This window comes from Neoarius graeffei, chromosome 23 (genome assembly GCF_027579695.1).
Source record: "Neoarius graeffei isolate fNeoGra1 chromosome 23, fNeoGra1.pri, whole genome shotgun sequence".
Lineage (NCBI taxonomy): Eukaryota > Metazoa > Chordata > Actinopteri > Siluriformes > Ariidae > Neoarius > Neoarius graeffei.
This window is the reverse complement of record NC_083591.1, coordinates 59231690-59243872: the sequence shown is the minus strand read 5'-3', so window position 1 is coordinate 59243872 and position 12183 is coordinate 59231690. Positions and strand designations below refer to the sequence as shown.

General features: G+C 40.7%; 1 protein-coding gene and 1 long non-coding RNA gene across 2 annotated transcripts in view; one reads left to right on the top strand and one right to left on the bottom strand.

The window, feature by feature from the left end:
* Positions 1–12183, bottom strand: part of clcn2a (chloride channel, voltage-sensitive 2a) — a 99832-nt gene that overhangs the window by 45179 nt on the left and 42470 nt on the right. The window lies entirely within an intron of this gene.
* Positions 985–12183, top strand: part of LOC132871924 (uncharacterized) — a 46471-nt gene continuing 35272 nt past the window's right edge. Inside the window, exon 1 of the long non-coding RNA XR_009651352.1 lies at positions 985–1821. This is a non-coding gene — a long non-coding RNA (uncharacterized LOC132871924). The remainder of the gene's footprint in view (positions 1822–12183) is intronic.

The window sequence follows — 12183 nt, the reverse complement described above, 5'->3', positions numbered from 1 at the left end:
GAGGAGCTGCATTACACACACACACACACACACACACACACTGCGCCAGTAGGCGAGTTCTCATGCTTCTTCACACAGAGCAGTTCACACTCAACAGGCTGCCTAAGGAGGCGATGATACTGATCCAGAAGGTGTGTGGGTCTGTGGAGAATCGCCTCGCGGAGGCCAAACCTCGTCTTCATTTAATCAACAATTAATTAATAAACGCCACCCAGGGAACGTGTAGAATGCCAAACACACCGGGATGTTGACCAGATTCCAATCACAGATTTTTTTTTCTTCATAAATCAGAACACGTCTTTTTTTTGCTAATTCATCTGAAGGCAGTAAATTAGATAAATTAAAGGTCAACAGTGTAAGAGATGAGTTTGTAAACAGAGATGTAAGTTTATTCGGGTAAATTTGTCCTTTTAGACATCTAACATCGCACGTCTCTCTCTCTCTCTCTCTCTCTCTCTCTCACACACACACACATTTATAGAGCTGTTCCATGTATACAGACAGCATTTGTCATTGTCTAATAATAACAGAGCCTGACTGGGCTCCCTGCTGGTAAACACACACCATGGCGGCGGTGAGTTTCTCTTCCTTTCTGCTCAGCCAATCAACAACCAAATCAATATTCATCACCTCAAGTCGCCATTTTATTGTTATCTGTCGTCATTATTGTCACCATCAGAAACTTGTCTGGTGGCCTCTCTCTCTCTCTCTCTCTCTAACTCTCTCTCTCTAACTCTCTCTCTAACTCTCTCTCTCTCTAACTCACTCTAACTCTCTCTCTAACTCACTCTAACTCTCTCTCTCTAACTCTCTCTCTCTCTAACTCTCTCTCTAACTCTCTCTCTCTCTAACTCACTCTAACTCTCTAACTCTCTCTAACTCTCTCTCTCTCTAACTCTCTCTCTCTCTAACTCTCTCTCTCTCTAACTCTCTCTCTCTCTAACTCACTCTAACTCTCTCTCTAACTCACTAACTCTCTCTCTAACTCACTCTAACTCTCTCTCTCTCTAACTCTCTCTCTAACTCTCTCTCTCTCTCTAACTCTCTCTCTCTAACTCACTTTCTCTCTCTAACTCTCTCTCTAACTCACTCTAACTCACTCTCTCTCTAACTCACTCACTCGCACTCTCTCTCTCTCTAACTCTCTCTCTCTCTAACTCACTCTCTCTCTCTAACTCTCTCTCTAACTCACTCTAACTCACTCTCTCTCTAACTCACTCACTCGCTCTCTAACTCTCTCTCTCTAACTCTGTAGGTACAGCCACCGTCCCGTCTAGAACTACAAATCCCATCAACTAACTCCCGCGATGACCTACGTCACGGCGGCCATGATCACCTACGTCACGTCACATGACCGACTCTATAAGTGACCTCGTCACATTCAACTCCTCCTCTTTCACGCTGTGGACTCCGCATCGCACAGACATAAAGAGACACCCTCTCATCAGAACATCCAAGATCAAGACGTCTGCCTTGCAAGAAAAAGAAGACTCAGCGCGCTTTCGTATATACCACTGGCCACGGTAAAAGTACTTAAGTTGCGCCGTCTCACTCATATTGAGTTACAACCGGTTTATTTGTTTATTATAAGTAACGTTACGACTGCAGCCCAAGCAGTTAATTAAAAGTTAGAAGCGACCAGATTCCTTCTGACTTAATCGCTGTGCACATTATTGATCAGAGACTTTTCCTCACGAACGATGAAGCTTCGGATCAAGGAATTCTCTGCCTTTCATGGAAGTGACCCACGAACTTTCTGTGAAACTCCGCGAAACTCCGGGACATCTCTGCATATCCTGCATAGAGACATCGATACTAGAAGTAAGGCTGGCATTTGGGCAAACTAGTCTTAGGAATTAGCTTTATGAAGTAGTGTGAATTTAAACTTAGAAACTGTTTAATTGTGCACACTGATCATTGCGTTCTACATTGCTCTCTCTCTGTTGTTTCAAAAAGATAAGTTGTTGCATGCTCTCCTCTATCCTCACTAACATCCTTTAATTTCATTATTACACATATTTTGACCTCATCAAGATTTCAGTGAATTTGGTAATGTTATAGGGAGTGGGTTAGCAACCACGATGAATTCCTTTGTCTCAAGAGACCACGAGGTGATTCTCACCTCCCCCAACACCTTAGATAACATTCCAATCCCTGAAACACACACACACCCACACACACCCTCGCTCTCCCTCTCATACACACACACACACACACAGTACTACCTCACCGTTTATGCTTGTATATATACATATATCGCTGATGACCATACTGAATGTATTTCAACTGCTATTACCCATTTAGTATCATTGTTATAATAAATTCAATTATTCTGTTAAACTGTGCTTGTTTGTCCGTTGTTTGCTGCTGTATACTTGAAGTCACACAATCTCAAAGAACTCCAAATTGCCTTCACCCAAGTGTATATGAGTGCTATTGGCTGTAGTGTCTATGTAATACAGTAAGTAATATATTATTGCTGCATCAGTAGTGATCATAATAATTTGGAATATACCATAATTTAGCTGTTTGGTAATTTATTATTAAACACCAAAATTAATGGTATTATTAATGAGACTGATTTAATGAGACTGATCACTTAAGACCAATAGCACCCACAACTCACTCTCTCAAACTCACTCTCTCTCTCTAACTCTCTCTCTGTAACTCACTCTCTCAAACTCACTCTCTCTCTCTAACCCACTCTCTCTAACTCTCTTTCTCTCTAACTCACTCTCTCTAACTCACTAACTCTTTCTCTCTCTCTCTAACTCACTCTCTCTAACTCTCTCTCGCTCTCTAACTCACTCTCTCTAACTCTCTCTCTCTCGCTCTTTAACTCACTCTCTCTAACTCTCTCTAATTCACTCACTCTCAAACTCTCAAACTCACTCTAACTCTTTCTCTCTCTCTCTCTAACTCACTCTCTCTAACTCACTCTCTCTAACTCTCTCTCTCGCTCTCTAACTCTCTCTCTAACTCACTCTCTCTCTAACTCACTAACTCTTTCTCTCTCTCTAACTCACTCTCTAACTCTCTCTCTCTCTAACTCACTCTCTCTAACTCACTCTAACTCTCTCACTCTAACTCACTCTCTCTAACTCACTCTCTCAAACTCTCTCTAACTCACTCTAACTCTTTCTCTCTAACTTACTCTAACTCACTCTCTAACTCACTCTCTCTCTCTCTAACTCACTCTCTCTCTCGCTCTCTAACTCAATCTCTCTCTCTCTCGCTCTCTAACTCTCTCTCTAACTCACTCTCTCTCTAACTCACTAACTCTTTCTCTCTCTCTAACTCACTCTCTAACTCACTCTCTCTAACTCACTCTAACTCTCTCACTCTAACTCACTCTCTCTAACTCACTCTCTCAAACTCTCTCTAACTCACTCTAACTCTTTCTCTCTAACTTACTCTAACTCACTCTCTAACTCACTCTCTCTCTCTCTCTCTCTCTCTCTAACTCACTCTCTCTCTCGCTCTCTAACTCAATCTCTCTCTCTCTCGCTCTCTAACTCTCGCTCTCTAACTCACTCTCTCTCTCTAACTCTCTCTAACTCTCTCTCTCTAACTCTCTCGCTCTCTAACTCTCTCTCTCTCGCTCTCTAACTCTCTCTCTCTAACTCTCTCTCTAACTCTAACTCTTTCTCTCTCTAACTCACTCTCTCTCTCTAACTCTCTCTCTAACTCACTCTCTCTAACTCACTCTCTCTAACTCACTCTCTCTAACTCACTCTCTCTAACTCACTCTCTCTCTCTCTCTCTCTCTCTCTCTGAGTGGGCGTGGTGTTTGTGAGTGTCAGAGTGTGTGCACGGTGCCGGTGTGGCCTGAGTGTTTTCGCTTCCTACTTTTTCTATAACCTTTTTTTATTTGTTGGTTTTTCGTGATTTGTTTTTTCTTGTTCGAGTCTCTGTTACACTGACTCCTAGGTTTTTCTCCCTTTTGGGAGTGAGCGCTCAGCGTGCTGCTGGGGGTTCTTTGTCTGTTTGGTCTAATGGCATTCGAAAGTTTGAGTCGGCATCATGCGATTAAAACAGGCACAGATACTGATCTATCCGCTGAGGAATGCAGTTTAGCCGTAGGTAGCGTTGTTGGTTATGGAAGTGTGCTTTCAGCTTCTAGAATGAATCGCTCCGTGGTCCTGTTTTTGGACAGCGTTGAGAAGGTGAATGAGATTGTAGGTCAGGGCTTTATGATCAATGATAAATTTGTCAATGTTCTTCCACTTGTGACCCCCGCTAGAAGAATCACACTGTCTAATGTACCCCATTTATAAAAGATGAGTTTTTGGAGTGAGAATTAGCAAGACATGGAAAAATTGTGTCCTCAATTAAGAAAATCCCTCTTGGCTGTAAATCCCCGCTCCTAAAGCTTGTCGTGTCATTTAGGAGGCACATTTACATGAGTTTGAATGGTAATTCTGAGGAACTAAATATGAAGCTAAATTTACAAGCGGATAATTTTCAGTACACGGTTTTTGCTTCCACTGAAAATATGAAGTGTTTCCTTTGCAGAAGAGAAGGCCATGCTTTAAGATCGTGTCCTGAGAAAAATACACCTGCCGAAGATGGGCATGTTGATAAAGAATGTGAATGTGTTAATGACAGTCAAAGTGGAGTGAGCGGAGATATGCCGGTTGATCGAGAAGGAGACAGTGTTAATGGTGGACACAGTGGATTAATGGGAGATGGAACTAAAGAGATCGGAGCAACTAATGGCGATAAAGGTAATCATGATCATAGTGGAGGAACAGAGGAGCATAATGGAGAGACTGGGCCGTCTGCTGACCCGGGGGTTGCGAGAACTGACAACATACCGGTACAGAAAACATCTCTAACTTTGATGTTGCCGTAGAGAATGCAGAAGATGCAATGAATCTGATGATGGATAGAATAACTAATGACTTAATGAATGGGAATAGTGAGAACACCGAGCCACTTTTGTGTGCTGACGATGCAATGGAGACTGAGCAAGCAACGTTTAAGAAACCTAAGAGGAAAACGACTAGGGGATCCGCTAAAAACGCAAAGAGATTTGCGAATGAAAACTTGCTTGTTGATACTGATAGTGACTTAGATTCCCCTTTGTGCTCCCCTTCTCCTATTGTATATACTTTAAAGATGATTAAAAGTTTCCTGGGGTCTACTAAAAATACCCGAGGGGTCAAAGTGGAAGAGCGTTTTCCAGACACAAAACAATTTAGCGCGGCAGTTCAGCATTTCAAGTGTGTGAAAGGTAACTTTACTGAACAAGAGGGTTAGAGACTTAATAAATTACTGACACAGCTCAATCAGCAAGCAGATGAACATGATGGTAAATTTATTGTTTTGTGTTTACTATTTTTGTTTGTTTACTTGATTTCATCCTCTCTTTCATTTATGGGTGATTTTAAAATAGCCCTAAACATCAGTGGTGCAAGAGATTTTAGGAAGAGAACAAAATTGTTTGAGTTGATGAAACAAAAGCACGTGGATGTCATGTTTATTCAAGAAACACACGGCAATGATAAAAACGCTGTTGGCTGGGTCAGAGAGTGGGAAGGGAAAACCTTTCTTCGTCATAAACCCTCTGTGAGTGGAGGAGTTGGATTGTTATTCTCTAAAAGCTTTGTTCCTCAGTCTTACTCTGTTGAACGCAGTAGAAGGAAGGCTCTTAAAAGTGCCAGCCATCTTTGATAAGTGTGTTCTCGTTTTCATGTGTGTTTATGCACCTTCAACCGGAGTTGACCGAATGATCTTTTTAGACCAATTACACAATGCACTGAAGAACTGTAACAAAGATGAATATTTAATTCTATCAGGGGATTTTAATTGTACAGAAAAAGATATTGACAGAAATCACCCTGAACCACACAGTGCTTCACGCAAGAAAATCACTGAACTAATTAATATGCATGACTTAAGTGATATTTGGAGGAATTTTAATGATCAAAGACGGTATACATGGGTACATGCCAGGGATAACTTTTTGTCCATGGCCACACTGTAAAAAATTTTACGGGCGGGTGTTGATTGAACATAGATTTTACATATCATTTGACTCAGAAATGTCATTTTCACTTACAACCAACTAAACCAGGTTGGCCTAATACACTTTCTCTCATTGTGATATCATGTTGAGCTATCAAGAATTTTAACATCCAAATATCAAAGATATCCTTGTTGATAGAACTAGCTGCAACCTGTTGCAACGCTGCATGTTGGTATCCTTGTTGGTAGAACCAATGACGCATATATACACGTGCTGTATGGGGTTTCCTTACCTCTGCGCAGGGGCAAATCACATCAAGGAGCTGTAAAGGTTAACTTGATTTAAAACTCAGGTAAAGGTTAACAAAGGTTTTTAGTTCTTTGTCGTAAAATTGAAATGTGAGATTGACACATAGCAGTCACAGTTGGTTTATTTTGTCAAGTGCAAGTAGCTGATGCAGCCTGAGCACTTTTTTTATTGTGATGTAGAATTTCAGTTTATTCCAGAACACTTTATACTTTTAAAGGCCTTAATCATTCAACAAATGTTTGCAAAATTTCAAATCATAGTCCATATATTAACACTGATGCTCAGCTGTGAAGGTTAACTTGATTTGAATATTCAGGTAAAGGTTTAAGTTTTTTTTTTTAGTTTTTTGTCGTAAAATTGAATTTTGAAATTGACACAGCAGTCACAGTTAGTTTATTTTGTCAAGTGCAAGTAGCTGATGGAGCCTGAGCACTTGTTTGTGATGCAGCCTGAGCCCCTTTTTTTATTGTGGTATAAATGTCAGTTTACTCCAGAACACTTGTGAAAGACTCATTCAACAAATGTGTTCAAAATTTCAAATTATAGTCTGTAATCCAACTTGACTTTAATGTTCAGGTAAATTTCAACAAAGGTCTTTAGTTCTTCATTCTAAAATTGAAATGTGAGATTGACATGTAGCAATCTGTCTGGAAGTGGATCACTTTTTTCCTGCACATTGCAGAATTCTTTTTCATTTGCAAGAGACACAGTCTTACAAATAAAAGTGTTTTCCTTTGACAATTATTTGTGTCTTTTTTGCGCCAGTGATTTATTGTATGTTTTAAGGTACAGGTAACTTGAAAAAAACATCATATGAAATGTAGAAATACATGTTATTATAGCAAACATTTATTTGTTATTATAAGAAGAGTAACCTAATTTGGGTAACAGCAAAAATACGTTGGTTGAAATCAAATGTAAACTCAAATTTTCTAGGCAACATGATGCAAGAGAATTTTGAGTTGAGATGGTCAACAACAAATAGTACGTTCGTTGAACTCAAATTTCAACTCAGAAATCCTTGTTGACTTAACAAGGATCTTTGTTGACTTAAGGATTTTCGTGTTTAAATTTGAGTTCAACCAACTTACCTTTTGTTGTTGACCATCTCAACACAAAATTCTCTTGCATCATGTTGCCTAGAAACTTTAAGTTGAGATGGTCACTTTTTTTTTACAGTGCAGGCTTGATAGAGTTTATACGTTCAAGCATCATGTTAATGTTTTCCGAAGTTGCAAAATCTTCCCTGTTATGTTGTCTGATCATAGTATGGTGCAAAGCAGTGTTGTGCAAGTTCACACTTTTTTTGAACTAGTTCAAGTTCAGTTCAAACATGTTAAAAGTGAACTGGTTACGTTCATAGTTCACAGTTTTAATTCTGAACTAGTTCAAAGTTCAGTTCATTTTACTTTTAGGCGGGATATGAAAATAAAGACTAAACTACTCACATATTATAGATATTATATTCTATCACACAAAATGGAAGTTATTGTACATACTATATATGGAAAAAGGACAAAATATTTTGATTTCTTCACTGACTCAACCACTGCACCAAAATGTTACACGTGACTTCAAGTGGTTGCAAGCCAGTCACTAGTCTGATGAACGAGGGTTTCTCAACTTTGCTTAGTGGTTGTAAATCTTCCACAATGTAGTCAATAATCAGTTTATCTACCTGCTGCTGGGAGACAGTGGTACTCTTGAAGGCTGCAGGCAGTGTGACTTGGATTTTGGCAGGGGATCTTCTTGCCCTTTCCGGGGCGGCACGGTGGTGTAGTGGTTAGCGCTGTCGCCTCATAGCAAGAAGGTCCGGGTTCGAGCCCCGTGGCCGGCGAGGGCCTTTCTGTGTGGAGTTTGCATGTTCTCCCCGTGTCTGTGTGGGTTTCCTCCGGGTGCTCCGGTTTCCCCCACAGTCCAAAGACATGCAGGTTAGGTTAACTGGTGACTCTAAATTGAGCGTAGGTGTGAATGTGAGTGTGAATGGTTGTCTGTGTCTATGTGTCAGCCCTGTGATGACCTGGCGACTTGTCCAGGGTGAACCCCGCCTTTCACCCGTAGTCAGCTGGGATAGGATCCAGCTTGCCTGCGACCCTGTAGAACAGGATAAAGCGGCTACAGATAATGAGATGAGATGAGATCTTCTTGCCCTTTCCCTTCTGATCCTCGAGGACTTGCATACATGCTTTGAAACTGAACAGATGCTTCAACTCAATGTGTCGTTTCAAATTTGAGAACGACGTTGTCGATGTTCTTACTTGTTTTTTCAGAGCAGGTGGACAGAGCTTACACAGAAAGGTAAAGTTTTTACCGTCTGAGTCTTTGTGTGAAATTGTGTAAAATTGCTGTAAATAACCATGAGGACAATCCGTCTCATCTGTGTTCTCCGTGCCGCTACTTGACCTTTCACTGGCCATGTTGCTGTGAGTGTGCGCCGGCTGTGGTGCGCGCGCTGTCTGCTGCCTGTAGCTAGGGAATGCTGGGTTACGCCTACTCTGCTCTGCTGCATCATGGGTAACGTAGTATGGAGCCAAATCATAGAGCCATCCACTATCTCCGGCTTCACACTACGTTATCCATGATGCATTGCACACACGCGGCACCTCAGGGCAGTGAGTGACAACAACATCAGACTGACAGTGAAGTAGTAGAAAGTAAAATATCTTGCAAGTAGACGTGCCACTCGATTCATCAGGTTTCATGTTTCGTTCATCTTCATGTTTGTCGTTCATGTCATATAATTTGAACGAATTCACGTTCAATTTCTTTCATTACAAAGTTGTTGCGTTCAGTTCAAAGTTCATGGAAAAACGAGCGTGTTCAGTGAACGCGTTCTTTTGAACGCGTTCATGCACAACACTAGTGCAAAGTGTAATAGGTATAAAGTACATAAAGCCTATGAGTGCATATTAGCACTTTCATACATCTTTGCTGAGTGATGCACATTTAAAAAATGTTTTTCTTTTTTTCTGGACTAATTTTAGAGAGACCAAGCCCTCCTTTAAATCCTTGCAGCAATGGTGGGATTTTGGGAAAGTTCAGATCAAACAGTTGTGTCAACAATATACTTCCAGCGTCACAAATGATATTATTACACTGTAAAACATTTCAAACTGGTTTAACTTGGAAATGCAAGTTCACGTGCTGCCTTGAAAATGCAAGTTAACTCAATTTGATGATTATTTTTGTTTCAACCCAGAAAAAGTCTCAATTAGTCAAGACAACTAAGCAATTCAAGTCTAACCTTTGAAAACTTGCACAGATTAGTTCAAATTAAAACACTTTTCAGAGCTCATTGAGTTAAAGAGAAAAAGTAAGTGGACATAACTAAACAAGGCTGAAATGTTTTACAGTGTAGATCTATGACCAGACTTGAATGTGAAATAGTAGAACTTCATGATATAGCTGAATTAGCCGGAGATTCTGCACATACTGAGGTGGCAAAGACAAAAAAAAGTGGCTCTGGCTGATTTGCTTGATGTAAGAGCACAAGGTGCCCTGGTGCGATCCCGATACCAAAATGTGGCTCAGATGGATGCACCGTCCAAATTTTTTTTTTAGTTTGGAGCGGAAAAATGGGCAGGCAAAATGTATGCACGCCCTCCTTTCAGAGTCTGGTAGTCTTTCAGAAGACCCAGCAGAAATCCGGAAAATTGCAGTCAGTTTCTATGCCAGCCTCTATACCAGTGAGTACACTGAAAAGCCTGTCATGGAAAATTATTTTTTTGAAAATCTTCCAAAATGACTTAGAGGCTGCATTTTCTTTGGATGAATTAACTAGTGCACTCCAGAGCATGGATTGTGGGAAGGCGCCTGGTGTTGATGGGTTGCCCGTAGAGTTCTACAGATGCTTCTGGCCTGATCTTGAAGAAGACCTGCTAGAAGTATTAAATGACAGCATTGATAAAGAACAGCTACCTAAGAGCTGTAAACGAGCTGTTTTACTCTGCTTCCAAAGAAAGGCAACCTGCAGGACATTAGGAACTGGAGGCCTGTTGCACTGCTGTGCTGTGATTATAAACTGCTTTCAAAAAGCCTGTCTAGGGGGCATCGTGGCTCAGGTGGATAAAGTGCCATACCATAAATCTGGGGACCCGGGTTCAATTCCGACCCAAGGTCATTTCCTGATCCCTCCTCGTCTCTCTCTCCTGCTCATTTCCTGTCTCTGCACTGTCCTATCCAATAAAGGTGAAAGAAGCCAAAAAAAATATCTTTAAGAAAAAAGCCTGTCTAATAGATTAAGGAAGGTGATTGGAGAGGTCATCCACGCTGATCAAACCTATTGTGTACCAAACAGATGCATTTTTGACAACATTACTCTGGTTCGTGATTTTTTGGAACTGTCAAAAGCGCTGAATTTGGACGCTGGTTTAATCTCTTTAGATCAAGAAAAAGCGTTTGATCGAGTTGAACACGAATATTTATGGAAAACCCTTGCAGCCTTTGGTTTTAGCCCAGTATTTATTGATAAGATCAAAGTACTGTATTGTGACGCTGAGAGTATATTGAAAATTAATGGTGGCCTATGCTCTCCATTTAAGGTTCTAAGGGGTGTAAGGCAGGGCTGTGCTCTTTCAGGAATGTTATATTCCTTAGCAATTGAGCCCCTTTTACACAAACTTGGGACGCTTATTTCTGGTTTTACTGTACCACGTTCTGATTTTAAACTGTTAATATCTGCCTGTGCCGATGATGTGGTCGTTATTGTAAAAAGTCAAAAAGATATTGAACATCTTATTAAGACTGTTTTAGATTTTGGAAAGATTTCCTCAGCAAAAGTTAATTGGAGCAAAAGTGAAGCCCTGTTAATAGGCAAATGGGATAAGGGGAAAATGTTAACTTTCCCTCAAGGGTTGAGTGTGGTCAGACGAGGCTTTAAATATCTCGGGGTATTCCTAGGAGATAAACAAGTTCAAATGAAAAATTGGGATGGTGTGATTGAAAAAGTTAAAGGGCGCCTTGGTAGGTGGTCTTGGTTACTCCCGCAAATGTCTTATAGGGGGCGAATATTGATTTGTAACAATTTGGTGGCATCATCTTTGTGGCACCGTCTGATGTGCATTGACCTTCCCCCAGGCTTGCTTTCAAACATCCAGTCATTAATCGTAGACTTCTTCTGGGATAAGTTACATTGGGTACCCCAAAGTGTCTTGTTCTTGCCAAAAGAAGAAGGTGGGCGAGGCCTAGTTCATCTGACAAGCAGAGTTGCTGCTTTCCGCCTCCAGTTTCTACAAAGACTTCTCTATGGCTCAAATGACTTGGTGTGGAGATCTCTTGCTTGCACCCTACTGAGGAGGCTAGGAGGTTTGGACCTGGATCTTTCTCTATTTTTAATGGATCCAAAAACACTATCTACCCGAAGACTAGCTTGTTTTTATTGTGGACTTTTTAAAGTGCTTTCTTTGTTTAAAATGCAGAGGGAAACCTCTCCCTCTCTTTGCTGGCTTTTGCAAGAGCCTTTAATTGGAGGGGCACGTCTGGATGCATCAGCAGGAGTGATGCCCTCTTTGGATAACATTATAAGCAATAAGGGTGTCAAAACGTTAAGAGACCTTGTGATTGTGGCTCGCCCAACTTTACATAAATCTGTCAACAATTCTAGGAATAAGGTCTTTGTGTATTTTTACACAATTGCTAAACAAGGTCAAGGGTACTTTAACAGAAGGAAGAGAAAAAGCTTTGTTACAGTCTCGTCATAATGATGTATTGATTTCTGAAGATGAAGAGCCTTTTCCAACGTTGAACATCACTCCTGAGTATGCAGACTGTGTGGGTGCCTTCCTAGAGGCAACTGAACTTAACCTAAAATTAACACAGGGGAAGGTGTGTTAAGGTCTTAAATAAGCAAAAGCTGAATGCAAGAGTTGACACACCATGGCGAATGAAATTTGAACTCGATGATG